Source organism: Homarus americanus, unplaced genomic scaffold (assembly GCF_018991925.1).
Source record: "Homarus americanus isolate GMGI-L3 unplaced genomic scaffold, GMGI_Hamer_2.0 scaffold37032, whole genome shotgun sequence".
Taxonomy (NCBI): Eukaryota; Metazoa; Arthropoda; class Malacostraca; order Decapoda; family Nephropidae; genus Homarus; species Homarus americanus.
Genome location: NW_024731852.1, coordinates 10,570,306 through 10,585,904, shown reverse-complemented (window position 1 = coordinate 10,585,904; position 15,599 = coordinate 10,570,306). Strand labels below are relative to the sequence as shown.

General features: G+C 42.7%; 2 protein-coding genes across 2 annotated transcripts in view; both read right to left on the bottom strand.

The window, feature by feature from the left end:
• The window catches only part of LOC121868047 (lysine-specific demethylase 3A-like), an 83,228-nt gene extending 71,504 nt beyond the window's left edge, over nt 1-11,724 (bottom strand). The window contains exon 1 of the mRNA XM_042368313.1: nt 11,599-11,724. The gene's annotated coding sequence lies outside the window, so the exon portion shown is untranslated. The remainder of the gene's footprint in view (nt 1-11,598) is intronic.
• The window catches only part of LOC121867878 (hybrid signal transduction histidine kinase A-like), a 112,553-nt gene that overhangs the window by 15,176 nt on the left and 81,778 nt on the right, over nt 1-15,599 (bottom strand). The window lies entirely within an intron of this gene.

Genomic DNA, 15,599 nt, shown 5'->3' with positions numbered 1-15,599 from the left:
GATTATAAGTCACTTCACTGGCCCAGAACACGACCATAAGTCACTTCACTGGCCCAGAACACGACCATGAGTCACTTCACTGGCCCACAACACGACCATAAGTCACTTCACTGGCCCAGAACACGACCATAAGTCACTCTACTGGCCCACAACACGACCATAAGTCACTTCACTGGCCCACAACATAACGAAACTCACTTTTACACGATCATCTGTTAACTACAGAAAGGTGCTTGAAAACAATAGTCTCATATTCTAAATGGCAGAGGACCAAACATATGCTAGTGGAGTATCGTGGCACTTTGGATGATGAGTACAGTCACGAGGTTGTTCAGCCTTGGCACTCTTGCTCGCCAGGCAATGGTGGCCGAGTGCCAAGTTCTCCATTATCAAAGGCCATGCAACAACAACGTTTATTGTTTCAGTATTTTGGCTGCGCTCACCAACACATGAAGCCACAATGAAGAGTGAACCTGCCGACTGCCCGCTCGTCGTGTTGTAAGTTTTAGCTGCCCTATACCTGACTGGGGCAGACTTGTTCATCTCAACTCTCACCTCTTCAATAATGCAAAGCTGGCTCTCCGACACTCCCACACCTCCTTCCGTCCCCTTGTAAATATCTTAACTGTTAACTGTTTAGTACCACATTTAAAGTAAAAAGGGTCACGCTGAATTCTTTACACCAGTCACAAGTTTCGTTACATGATTATCAACAGAAACATGCAGTTGGTTACCACATACTCATCAAGATGTACTGAAATATACACAAACGAAGCCTCAAGTACACAGGTTCAGGACCACACACACCCCAAAGACGAAAATGATGCGAGCTCAGGCAACTATGTATGACCCATTGTTACCACCACACGTGTCTAACAACGCCCTGATATCATTTCAAAGAGCCGTTGCATGAGCGTTCTTTCTGGAAGGTTGTGATAATTTCCGATTTTAGTCTTACCTGCCTCCCACCCTCGCGTCCCCTGACATAACAATGAGGTAGAGGAGGGTGAGACCCCAACAGCGAAATGCATCAGTGTGTAAATATGGTCGGGGTTGGAGGGCGTGCAGGAGAGGCAACTCGTCTCTCCGTCAGCAGCAACAGCCGCCCAGACCAAACAACTGTGACTTGCACGAGAAAACACAACCACCGCCTCGCAACGCTCCCCCGCCAGCCATTGTTGCTGCTGCTCTTGATTGCTTCATCATACACAAGGGCTGATGGTCCCTCCTGATGCGGTACTGTCATCATTACCCCCACCCACCGCCTGTTGTTATGACCATATCACACCATACTACCACACACACACATTATTTATTTACAACTAACTGTCCAGTCAACCACTCCTCCAGGAACACTCATCTACACAGACGCCAATAACTCCCAAAACTTGTATTCAATAAAAAAACAACACTGTTATCATTTCAACCACAACTAACACAAGCCAAAATATTTAATACAAGAGTACAGTACAATGATCGCCACCTTTAGACTGTTGGGTGCACAGTATTTATCGCTACACATAAAGCTGTTTTGCTCAATACGAATATTTTTCCAATGTCGTATTTTAATAGCTCGCCTGTATAGATATTCTGCTGCGTCCTCTGAGGGATTCACTACGGTACCAGTATGTCTAATTAACATTTGCTGTATCCTGACATCAATGGCGAGTAGTTCAGCTTTATATTTACACACCTTTGCGATTATAGGCGATATCAATTACCTTTACGGTGATAAATTTCCAAACGCTTATAATTCAATACGTTCTTGTATACCAGGAACAAGTTGATGTGGCTACGAAATACTGTACCTGGTTCTGAATATCGTTTGCTTCATTATCACTCTGATGGTGAGAAAGTTACCATATCACGTAAATATCCTAGAGTTAACTGGCAAGATTAACCCACTTTCTCATGCATTACTAACCAAGTGCACCACCTCTCACGCACCAACAATCCTACAGCTTAGCAACACTTAAGAAGGCCATAACCCGCAATTAACACGTTCAAATAAAAAGCGAGGCGCGTCACTTGCTTCCTGGCAGTTTCACTGTTACAAAAACTGGATGTAAGAACCACTAGCTCTATATATAGCAAGATATACGTCCACTACATACAAAATGAATACCGCACGTGCTGCCAGTGTGTGATAGTTTACCACTTTTTTATGAGAATTACGGAGACTTCGCTCTAGTCCAGCTTGTGATAAATCATTTATCATACCTGGATGTACACGCAACAATGCATCTGAAACCGGGGTATCTAAATTACCCATAAAATATAAACACAATACCTCCAATTGTAACCGATCACATTAAACAGGGTACATGTTGGTTTCTGGCACCTGATATATAACACTGGCACTGGTCTAGTCATTTCATTCATATCACGCACTTGTCTCAGAATTGAAATTCATCTATCAGGTAGTGTGTTGTCTGTCATAGATTTCTCATCAGAACCTACACGTCAAGAATTCCCAAAGACGTGAGCGATACTGATGGTAAAAAATTAAACTGACCGCCATCTGACTCGGTTTATATAATGTACGTGCATGAAGAAGGGAGGGAGGACGGAGCAGTGGTGCCAAATTTACCCATCTTAATGGACGAGGTGATGAATTAGAGGGTCCACGTCACCAGTTGGTAGCAAACACTAGTGAAGGTCAAGGGTGGGTGTGTGTAGCACCTATGATACTCTGACATTCCCAGCAACTGATGGGTTCAAGTCCTGCCGGCAACACTGTTCGTACCCCCAGCATATGTAGCCCAGTACAACTCCCGGTATGCTACTTAACTTTGTGATAAACAATGATCAAAGGTCACACCCGTATAATAATTGTCTGCCTTTTAAATATATACAATACTACATCAGTTCTAAAACCACTGGCACAGCACATCCAAACAGTTGATATTGATATTTACAGATGCTCATACTGACGTTAATTAACTCTCTTAGATGTTATGCATGACGCAGATGCTTTGCAGCTCACTGGTGCTTGCTGATGATGAGAGTAGCGCAGTCAACCACAGTCATGGTGGTGGACTCAAGACCACACCACCACCCACAACGCTGCTGCCGCCACCTGTACCACAACCACCACCTGTACCAAAGACACCGTCACCGTGTACATGTCACTGCCACCAGCGCTATTTTTACATCACCACACCAATACAAACATTTCCTGCTCACTCAAAGACACTCACACACTACCGCAAAATGAGTTTAGCAGAGGTGTTCCACCGAGCAAACAAATACCCAGGCAAGATACACTGCATCATTAAATAACCCACACAGCACGAAATAATACCTTTTATACTTCCATATAAAACACAGTGAATGTTCATAACAAAACAAACAGAATAAATATATTTGTAGAGATACAATCCCCTCGGTCACAACAAACACTGCAACTTTAAAAGAAAAGGAGCACAATCCCATGTTATATCTGATGATGTGACCTGGCTATATTCAATATTAAACTACTACACTATTCTTCAGACCCGACCTTTAGCGGACCGACTTAACATTTCCAGTTTTTATTAGCGCTCAATGTATGACGACGTTATAAAGCGGTTTTTTTTTCTCTGTATGATGTACTTTTAACGTTTCTCCGGCGAGGAACACTCTTTAAATTCTCTATAGAGATCTCTAAGTAACTTTCCCATTAAGTAAGAATTAAAGTGCAACACATTAGTTTGGGCTTGACAGTCTTAAGGTCCGATTTTTGTGGTAAGTAAATGGTTAAATCACACCCTGCACACCGGCCTGACTTACTGGTATTGGATGCTTAACGCAAGGGGGTGTCCACGTTTCCACCTTGCCTTTTGCTTTTGAGTGCATATTATTTCCTCAATATGTACCGTACCATGATCCTGGCAATAGTTCCTTGCCATAGTAAAAAAAATAGTAGTAGTAGTAGTAGTAGTAGTAGTAGTAGTAGTAGTAGTAGTAGTAGTAGTAATAATAATAATAATAATAATAATAATAATAATAATAATAATAATGTTTTACACCCTGGATATGACGGCCTTCGCAATGACCACTGGACCGTGTTCATTTGGTACAATTGGTAAAGTACTTCTGATTGTGTGATGCATTGTGTTACCAATATGATGTATTTCTATATCACGTATAGTTACTACAGAGAAATTAACGGGAATCACCCTAGTAATTGAGTGTTGTTCAGAAGTCTTGAGTCCGGTGTGCAAAATTGTATAACACTGTAAAGGCGGAGAATTTTTGTTGTTGATTGTACATGTAGGTACTGCATTAAGAACCTCCTAGCTCACTATATATATATATATATATATATATATATATATATATATATATATATATATATATATATATATATACAAACTCAATATAATTTTCCTACAAACAAGATCTTAATTAACTCTTGTGTCGTCCACCAAAACGAATCAACTACCGGTACCCAGAAAGTCACGACTCTCACAGCCGACAGAGACTATTTTGATGGATTAGTTAACCTTCCAAAGCGAATTAATTTTAAGTTTTACTTGCAGGAAGAGTCAACTTCTTGTGCAAATGCTTCAGAGTGTTCTAACAAAGCGCCAGGAAATTGCTATTACCTCTTACTACCTGGAGGAGCATGATGAAGCGGGTGTGAGGACGTCAAGGGGCACCTTTCACCAAGAATTCGCTGAATTCTCGCTTTTTATTTTATCAAGTGGGCTAATAAGCACACCTTCAACACTGTATTCTTGCGGGTCTGAGTTTAAATGGCCTGTGTGGCACAAACAACCCAGAAACTTGCACCAGGCAAGGGAAAACAAGGCTTACCTTAGTTTATGTTCTGAGAGATAACAGGTGGTGGCGTATCTTCCTCAATCTCTTATCATCTACATGTATTCTGCGAAGCCATGCCCTTAACAAATTTTTACCCACTTGCTTCATAACCTTTTATTCTTTAGTTCAATATATTGGAGACTCGTGGTATCCATCCAGCAATTTCCTCATTGTGAAACCTCAGTAAAGTGTTGCAGTTGTCACAGTCTTCCAGTTACTTAAACCATAGCTACCCAGTACTGTGTATTTCGACAGTTGAAATTGCACTTGAAATCGACGAACTGGTGAAAGACAAAGAGTTGATGCCAGCCAAGCAGTTACCATTTCCCCTCTCCGCCCTATGCACAACACTCAACAAATCCGGTTACGAGGAGCTGCAACTATCATATACCATCACCAGCCTATAAGAACATGGAGTCAACCAAGAAGCTTAGTCACTGGCTGAAGAAAAAAATCCCAAAGGTTGGCAGTTCATCTTCTTGGTGTCCTAAATATTTAAAGTGATATTCACAAGCAATTCCCTTCAAGAATTCTCGCCAATAAATAAAAGAACGCGAGGACAAAATAATTTTCTTTAAAGGAGATCCAACCACCCTATTAAATCATAATGCTAGAAGCTGGCAACCACCACGATAAACATTTTAAACTTATTATTAATGATATTTTGAAAACCTTTTAACATTCTGCAATGTTCTTGTAAAGCGCTACACAAGCTTAGTAATTACCAAGAAGCACACGATGGAAAAATTCCTAATGCATCGAGTATTCAGTATGAATAAATTTACACCATAATTCTTTAACATTCACAATTAAGTAACCAAGCGTGATTTCGTTTCCTGAATTAACCACTTTTTAAAACGCAAGAATTATTTAACCCCAATACACAGTCGATCTTATTCCTGAAAAATTCTTAGGTAAGTCTGTCTTATCTGAACACATTCCAACCTGAAAGAATGAGTGTAGGAAAATGAGACGGTGGGACGCATGACAAGAGGAGGAAGCAGAAGAAAGAGATAATGAGAAGAAAAAAAACTTTTAAATTATGAAGTAGAGGAGGAGGTGAGGGTTACGGGAAGAAGACGGGAGAGGAAGGACGAACACGAAGCAAAGGAGTAAAAAAGAGGTGGAGAAGAAGCGATGCCGGGAGAGGCAGGGAGAGCTACACACGCGAATGACCACTCGTTTACCAAATCAGCTACGTCACCCTCTATACAAAAGCCATGACTCTCCTAGAGGCTAAATAGGTCACGACGTCAACAAAACGGCTGTGATGGCTTGCTGCACTTGTTGCTTGAGCGCTCTCCCCGCAAGATTTTTTTTCTTTCATGAAGTTAGGCCTCGCCAGCTGTTGTTCCAATAAACCTCATCTCTTAGCACCAACTTCACTCTCGCTGAGAGCCGCCGCCAGCCCACGCCCAAACCTGCTCCACTTGTGCGTCCACGCCCACGATGGCACCCAGGGGAAACAAAGCACTAGAGCAACCTACCACCTGCGACGCCCCACAAAGCACAGGAGGAAAGTCACGACTGGCAAACAGACGCGCTGCACTTTTTCCACTTTCAGACAAGTGGCCGTGACCAGCGTACACCAGCCCAGTCACGACCTGACACACAGACACCTCGTCCGCACAGAGAGAGAGAGAGAGAGAGAGAGAGAGAGAGAGAGAGAGAGAGAGAGAGAGCAACCACAAGCAGTGTGTCGTGATAGCCAAGGGGAGTGTGGCTGTGGTAAGTGAGCGAGAAGTGTACAATAGTTAAGTGGAGTTATTTTGGCAGAGTTGCGGCTGGTCCGGGTCCCTGGTGCTGTCTTAACCTAGACCACAGACGTGGCCCTAACTGCTGCTTGCCACCACTTTCACCACGCGTAGCGCTTCATCGTCACTCCCAACATCGACTTACACATAAGAAAGCTATCATGCGCTCGACTCAAAAACTGAGACGACCACACGTGCGCACCGTGATAAGTGGTATCCTGGTAACTTTCATTTACACTGTACTGCAACGCACCCTCCCAAAGGTAGAATGTGTAGGCGTTAATAAGTATGCACACAAAAACAAGTGGATGTCGATTTTAATTTGAAGACTGAAGAGGACGAGGGGATTACAGGCGATATAATAAAAGTGTTGCCGGCGGGTCCAGGGGATGAGAAGCACGCAGACCGGCAGGTAAAGGTGTGGTTCTGACCCACAGGACAGAAACATGAAAGCCCTCCACGCAACTCATACACCTTTACTTGCCCGTCCACGACTACCGCTTCTCAGTTTCTCCACTTCTACCACGTAAACCCAACTATCAGGTCTCCATAAAAACCTTGCAAGTCACACAACACAAACACTTCAAAAACAAATCAATAGAAGGCCCACATATAATCGAAAAGTGTATCAATATGACTCCAGCAGCAGCCACGGAAACAAGTACAAATAAAACAACTTGAGAAGTAATCTATGCGGTTAAGCGGAGTGGTGGACATAATGAGAGCGGCCACCCTCCCCCAGTACCCCTTGGGAACAGCCGGCGGCGATCCCCCACCTCACATATGTCACTACCGCTACGTGGCCGACCCCGATACCATGAACAGGGGCTGCTACTCACTGCCGCCAACTAACACGGTAGCTGAGGCCTCTAGCGACGAGTGGATGAAGGGGACAGGTAGTAGGAGAGGTAAATACGGTCGGGAATAAGAGCAGCAACAACAACCAGAGGAACAAAAGCCCCGCGCAACAAACAAAGAGTGCCCGGGGAACGAACCAGATAACAGACAATGCTCAACGTACGAAGCCGCCCAAGACGAGAAGTTTACTTTTGTCTTAATGAAATTAAATCACAAACGTGATAAACTCGGATAAATAAGCCAAAGTGAGGGCGAGGCGTTATGCCATGCGTACAAGAACATCACAGTTCCAAGGCTAAGCTCATTTACCTGAGGCTGTACAACAGCAACCACACTTTACGCTTCAGTGATCACAAAGTAGAGTGAGGGTGGGCTGTGTGAGACTACCATCCACTGTCACACGCACTGACGGACACACTTGTGATACATGTTCAACACGCACACCTAAAAACGGCATTAAGTGCCCGCAACACGAATGATTCAAGCGCTGAGGTTTCACTACCTACCATAACGTCATCCCAACTTAACACTAACACCACCTAAACCTTTTCGCACAAAACTTTTACTAGCGTGCACTTCCAGAGGTTTCATATATAAGATATAATTTATCTTGGTACCAAACACAGCAGAGTACCAACAACGTATCATTTGCTGACCGAATATTCGTTTTAGTTACGCCAACTTTTCAATGTGTAAAGCCCATTCTTTACCCCTAACAAAATTCGTATCGGTTATAGACCGTGCTTACTAAATATGTAATGAATATAGATCTTGGCATCGTGCGATAGTAAGATCTGCACTACACTAGATTGATTTTTGCTTACGCACAAGTTGCCGAAGCTACTGGTGTCAGGAATTCACTTCTTGCGCCGTAAATATTGAAAGTGCTCTGACCAGTGATAAGTTTGCACTCAAATTCTAAAAGTCCTGCTTGCGCGTCAAAGCAGGGACTTTCATCGCATTCTCGGGAGGAAATAAACACCCGTGAGAATGCCAAAATTACAAATAGGCCACACAAGAAGGTAATGCGTTAACCAATGTAAAACATGGAAACTTAAGCACTTCAAATTGGGCCAGAAATCTCACTTGAATTTGTTCCAGAGTGCCACCAACTCCCAGAAGCGACAATAAACGTTAACTTGAATCACCCCTTAAAGGCTTAAACGATAAATCATTAATTTCACTTTCCGGAACCATCGTTTATTCAGGTGAATAATTAATTTCAAACTAATTCTTGGACACGAAACGCACTTGAATTACGAATGATTCAGTCATTAATAAATTCAACAATGCAAAAAAAATACAGAAATATCCGGTACCCGTCTCCCATGACTGGTTCTTATCTCCTCAGAGTTACGCTTTTTACGTACAGTATTAGCTCACATTTGCTCCTGATAATGTACCGCGTACTCTGAAAGGACCATACAACCAACTTTTTCCCGGAATCTGTAAACATCTACTCACAATAAGAAACTATTTTCATAATATATGACCAATATGTTCTCACGCAACCTACAGTGTGTATTTGCAGACCCCTAGATCTGGCTGCGCTGTATGTAGTGTGCACTGGTGAGAGACCCATGATGGTGAGGCGACAGAAAGCAGAGGTGAAGGCTCCACCAACCACGTCACACCTCCCCACTCCTCCACCTCTCAAACACTCTCCTCTCACTCTCTCGGTCTTCCTCTCCTTGTCTCCGAGCGGCCGCGTGTGTATTGATTATTGAGCTGCCCTGGGCTCTGCTATATATAGTCACAAGATCCAATGCTCTACTAGTGTCACCCTCCCCCCCCCTCCTCCACTTCCAATGGCATACCATTCATCAATTATGCTAAGCGCGTGGACACTAAAAACTTCCACATAACAATGCTGTTTACTTACACCTTCTTGATAATCCTTGCGAGATTTTCTGAGTTATTTAATAAAGTGGTGTATTTAACTTAAAGGTATACGAGTTCTCTTTCCACACTAACGAGAACTGACAGTCCATCAGCTCAATATACCTTAACTGTTACGTTAAACTTTAAGTTAACGAAGTTAAAATCATCGAACATATAATTGATTTCACAATTCCACATTATAAGGTTGCTTGAAATACAAATTTTTCGAGTCATATCTGAACCTTATGGTATGCACCATACCATGCAAATAACCAATAGTCTACTTACTGGACAATCTAATCGCTTATCAGGTTATAAGACACCACATTACTTGGTACATTCTACAGTATCATTACGGTCCCAGTAATCTAATCATTCAATAAATCTTAAAGGAAGGACCTTAATGCAGTACACAATTTCTTGGTTCCCGCTCACAAATAACTTCCAGAGACTACACCAAATACATAACCGACTACATCAAGGAAATACGAGTATTGGTAGCACGGTCGTCACAAACATCTCCTTGTTACTATAGCGATGAATAGAGCTCGCGCCTTGCCGACACGTATCTAAGACATTATTTCTCTTCCTCATAATGGCGAACCTAAGGCCAGTTAGTTCCGACTTCGGTGAGGCATTAATGACGACGGTATTTTCAGTTCTTAGTTTCGTATATCTTAAAAGTGAACAAGTGCAACCGAATATATTTGAAATTTCATTTATCCATGCTTTACTGCGCAAGCTTAGCGATGTCTGACAAGTTTCTCGGCCTCAATGCGCACTTTCTGCCAGGTTAATGTGACACATAACCTAGTTTAAATTCTTTGGTTTACACATACTTAATCGATCTAGTTTCGTTACTCAGTTGATACTTCCTCATTATATGATTAATCTTGCTACCCTCAGTCGCACCATGTTAAATATCACTTATATTAGCTTGGAAAGGTAAGCCAGCGACACAAGGTTGATCGCCATTCACGGCCTCTATAATAAATCATAAGTCTAATCAGTGAAGACTAACTTTGGAAATTTGGCGTAAATTCCAATTATGTCGTAGTCGGAAATTTTTAAATTATTTCACTGGGGTTAGACGAAAGTGAGGAACAAAAAGGTTGACGTACCTGGTGGATAACGAGATTACCTCGGGGTGCACCTCGCCTTGGTGACAACTGGATATTGTGTAACCTCAAATCCTAATGTTCCTAGCGACTGGAATACCACATGGTACATGCAGGATGTCGTGTGGGCGTCACGCTAAGCCACCACTTGTACGACGAGGCGGCTCATATATGGGGCATGTGAGGCCCGGCCCGTCTCTACTAGCCACTGGTCCTGGTGCCACAACTTAGCCACGAAGCCACGCGATGTTCACACTATAACGATAACGCTTGATGGATTTCACGGTATTAACCTTTCACATATTACCTCACAAAACATAAGCAACTGAACTTGGATTCAAGCCACGCAATAAGGGACAGAAGGATCACATCTCTGCCAGAGGGTGAGGCAGCAGCCGGATGCGTGGGGCCTGAGGCAGACCGGCTGCTACCATGGCTCCGAGGTTGCCTGGCCTGACGACAACGGTCGCCAGATACCAAACTATATGGCACCACGCCAACATGAACTGCTTCACTTCCAGTAATATCATCTATATTATGACTGCTCCAGTCACGGGCATCCAGATGTATTACTTGCGAGGGACCGCGTGGTGCGTCACCACTGCCGTCTTACCATATAACACCACCAATGGCGGATTCCGAAGCTACACAGTAACCACTCGCCAACATTTATCAATTATCACTTATTATATAGACGTATTTATATTTTTTTCAAGTCGATAACGCAGTGTAATAAGAAATAATGTGGTGCTCTTGTGTTTATTATGGTGTGGTGTGACATAGAGCAAGCAGAAGTAGGGCATGGAGTGAAACAGCTGCTGTCTACCCTACGACAATATTTAAACAAATAACTTCATATAAACCTGATAAAATTACACATAAACGAGATCAGGAACTCTGTAGTAGACGTTACTACTTCATAAACCACTTGTTCTATCACTCGAGGGAAAATGTTCATGTTCAGCTGCATTATCACTGCATAATCATCACTTCACCTTTGACTTTTTATCAAGTTTTAAACCAAATGAGTGAGCACTTCATCACCGGCGTGGACTTCACCCACGTTGCTAATGGCCACACGTCCTTGAACCCGGGAAAAACATCTAATTCAATGCATGGAGCGTAGTGTTACCCACACCACTACATATCCCCACACTGCACACCTTCATGTATCTACCCACCTGGAAATCACAATAATCCCGAGTAGTAAACGTCACAAAAAATTTTCTTTGTACGTAGTATCCCGGGGGACGGCGGAGAACAGCGTCACACTACTCCCGTCACAGTCTAAGGCGCGACTGTCTGGCGGCAGCGGGATTCGCAACAAGTGTACGGGGGCTCGCGAGTCATCCAGGGCCGCCGCTGCCGACACCCCACCACGCCACGTAACCGCACATGCATCTCACAATCGCCTTTTCCCTCTGATTTACTTGCATTCACGCACACCAACACACTCGTTGAAAACTGCTAGGCTAGCTACTGATCCTCTACAAAAAATTTAACATGACCATCCATTACTAGAAACCTGTGGGACACAAATGAACCCACATAGACATCACAAACCTATCTTGACTAACCAGCATCCGCCACTCAGTCTCTGGCTTCCAAGACTGACAGCAGCCAGTCCATGCGGAGTAACCAAATGGTCTTGTTAAACCAGCTCCATAAATTCAGTAAGTAGTGTTTTACGACCACTTGAAGTTTGTTAAAATCCAATCGTTTCTGAAAGTTCTTATTTTTCATAAATGTAAATGATAAACCCAGATATCTTGGAGTATAATATTCAATGGAAAAACATGTCTCATCTAAAAATAAACATTATTTATCATACTGCTTGATAATATTCCACATGTAACAAATAATCTTTAAATATTTTTTTTGGTGATACATATACTGTACACGGGTATCAGAAAGGCTAGTGATTGAAGGAGTATACAGTGTAGCACAAATCAAACTAAACTTTTTTCGGATGAAAACTTTGAGCAGAATCCAGTGTCTCAAGTGATGCTACAAACTTCCACTCCTACACAGTGAATGATGAGGGTGGCAGCAGTGTGGGACGACTCGTGAACTGTGTTGTAGTGAGAGAAGAAAGGAGAGAATATGGCGACAGGATACCAATGATAAAAATGTGGAGCGGTAAGTTAGGTCTCACGAGCCCCATCCTGTACGGAGCACGCCGGCACCGGAGGCTACGACACACACATTATATGACATAAAATACATAAAAGACTATTATTGTCAAGACTTTGAGGTACATTCCACGCACCCTCCACTCTGAATAAGTTTTACCTGGTTGCACGCACAAACATCATGTTTTTTTAAACAAATTAAGAGGAATTAGCATTAAATAAATATTAAAGCTTACATTAAATGAAATGGTTAAAGAAACTCAAATGCAGCAATAAATAATAAACCTAGTAATCTGCTTATAACATGACATGTAGGTTAACATCGTCATGGTATCAGAGTAAAGAGGATATGTTCAAACGACGATCAGTGAATATTACCAATGAAGCTTCAATAAGAAGAGGTGCGTCAGCTCGTCCTTCATCCTTCCAGCTGTTTGACGGAAACGTGAGGCTCTGAGTACACGATGAGTTCTATTCTTGCGTCCACGGGAAGAAACAATGCACAACGTTAACACGCTGAGCAGTGCTTCCTATAAACATACCCAACAGGTCACGTAAATATCGCACAAAACAACTCACTCGTTTTTTTCCTTCTTTGCTGCAGGCTTATAAAATTATTTTAAGTTGATGATATGGAGCGTTATCAGTGTTGGATCTCAGTGGGAGGTGGTGGTTGCCTGGGTGACTGTAGCGGATTAGAAATGAGGGAACCTTGGCCAGCTTCACTTAACCGTAGGTAAGTCTAGTTTACTCTGAGTCACGTTGACAAGTTTAGTGTGTAATGGGTGGTTGAATCAATACAGGTTCCCACATACATGACTGAACGCAAGACAGGAAATGTGGAATATTGTAGCATTAAGATAAGATATACTGTATAGTTTTCTCTATAAAATTAATCACAGCAACGTTCACTCCATCTCTCTTACTGATAGATTACATAAACCTATGTAAATGAAAGAGACGTTAGTAATAAGTTGACAATGTACTTCCAATTTCTCATTTTATCGATGAAGTTATAAATAAACTCAAGAAACAACGCCACCTGACACAGCCCTTAGCACTTCCACACAACACAAGGGCGGTGCTGCCAGGTGGGGAGCCTTGAGTGAGCTGCGGGTAATATCGTCCCAGATAAGAGGTCACTATTCACAATGTGTTACTACTAGTACTACTACTGCCTCGCCAGCACCCACCCCGTTCATGCTTACTTACTCTGACCCTCTGCCAATCACCCCACGTACACCTGTCATCGCCCGCCGTAACCTTCGGCGGCGTCCATCAAAAGAGAGAGTTAACAGGGGGGGAAGATTTTAACGACGTACACACAAAATAATGCAAATAGATTAAGTACACCATAATGCCACTTGAATCTGTCTTGATGAAAATTATATATAAAATATTTAGTGCATCAAACTAAACACACACACACACACACACAGCAAACCGATTTTTCAAGCACGACAAAGTGAAAGGAAGACTTTCGACGGTTTCCCAGCACAGCAGGTGTGAAGGACCGCCTCATATAGTGCACACATCATCCACGTCGTGAGCAACACCTGAGTAATGCACGTTCGTGAATCCTAAACTCCGGAGGTAAAATACGACGTCAGATTCTCCCGGTCAACTCTTCGGACGCTAATATTTCCAAGGGCTTAATATATCATAATAAAGACATCACGCTCACAAGGCTTTATAACAGAAAGAAACAGATTGAAATGGAGAGATTTAATCACACAAGTCTGTTCCAACTGTTACATAACTAAGTGGGTCATCCTCCACCTGGCTGTAGAGTATTACTGAAGAATAAGTTTATTTCATTTAAAGAAAAAAAATATTTTGCATCCGTAAGGAGGCAAAACTGCAGGTCAAGTGAGGAAACAAAATGTTGAGCACATACTTGGCAGGACCTGTAAGCCACCTGAAGTTATATTATGGGTCCTCAAGCACCCACTGCACAGAAATTAGTGCAAGGAAAAGAAAATCTTTATTCGCAGGTGTTCATGTCTAAAGTGTAATTGACTCGGGGTAAATCGAACAAATTAGTATTCCGAACATAAATATGGACGATTTGAGACGTCTTAAACGCACATATCTTTACCGCAGATTCATGATTCATTTTTACCAAGACGAATTAACAAAAAAGTGGTCCACCGCCTGCGTGACTCACTGCAAGGTGACGACAGCAACACTGCTTTAAGTACACACCAGGTGAAACACACCAGGTGCTAGTGACCTGCTCGGGTAGGTGAAGGTCAGTGTGGAGAGGAGGGGAGGTGGGGAGGAGTGTTGCGTAAGTGGTTGGGAGGGGGGATTCGTATCCGACATATGAAACTGTGTGTGACAAGGCGTAGCTAACAATGGAATGCTTCCTATTGTTGTCTTGACGAGTCTTGTGTTGGTTTGTCTTGAGATCGACACACGTGATACTGCCTGAGCCTTCCAGCAGCTGTAGGTATTCAAAAGTCTAGTTATGAAGTACAGTACCACTAAAAGTACAGGTTTACTAAAAAAGTACCACTACAAGTACAAGTCCGGGTGTATAGCACAGGTGGTGTACTATCCACGTGACCACATAAAGGTGATGTTTCCTCCCTAGGAAGACATATAAGTACATAAAACCTATATTAAATTATTCACTTGTACTCAGTAATGGACACTACTGTGGATGTTGCTTAACCATACCAGAAACAGAGGCTAGGCCAGTAGTACGCCACCATTCTCTGGGTTAGTATATAACCCCTTGATGCTGGCGTTGTACACAGCTAGGAGGAAGTGGGGGAGAATGTAGAAGAGGATGAAAAAGAGGAGGTGAAGGAGGAGGAGGATGCAGAAGATGAAGAAGAAGAAGGGGAGGAGGTGGGGGAATGAAGAAGAGGAAGCAGCGGCATCAGAGGAAGAAATCAACATATCACCACCTACAAGGAAACGCTGCAGTGTGGCGTGTCTTCTTTAACAGATTTCTCTTAAATTTAGCGAGAGCGATACTGATAGTTCTATCATTATTATAGGTATCATTATTTTATTATCTGTTATCAGAGGAGGGACTGTGG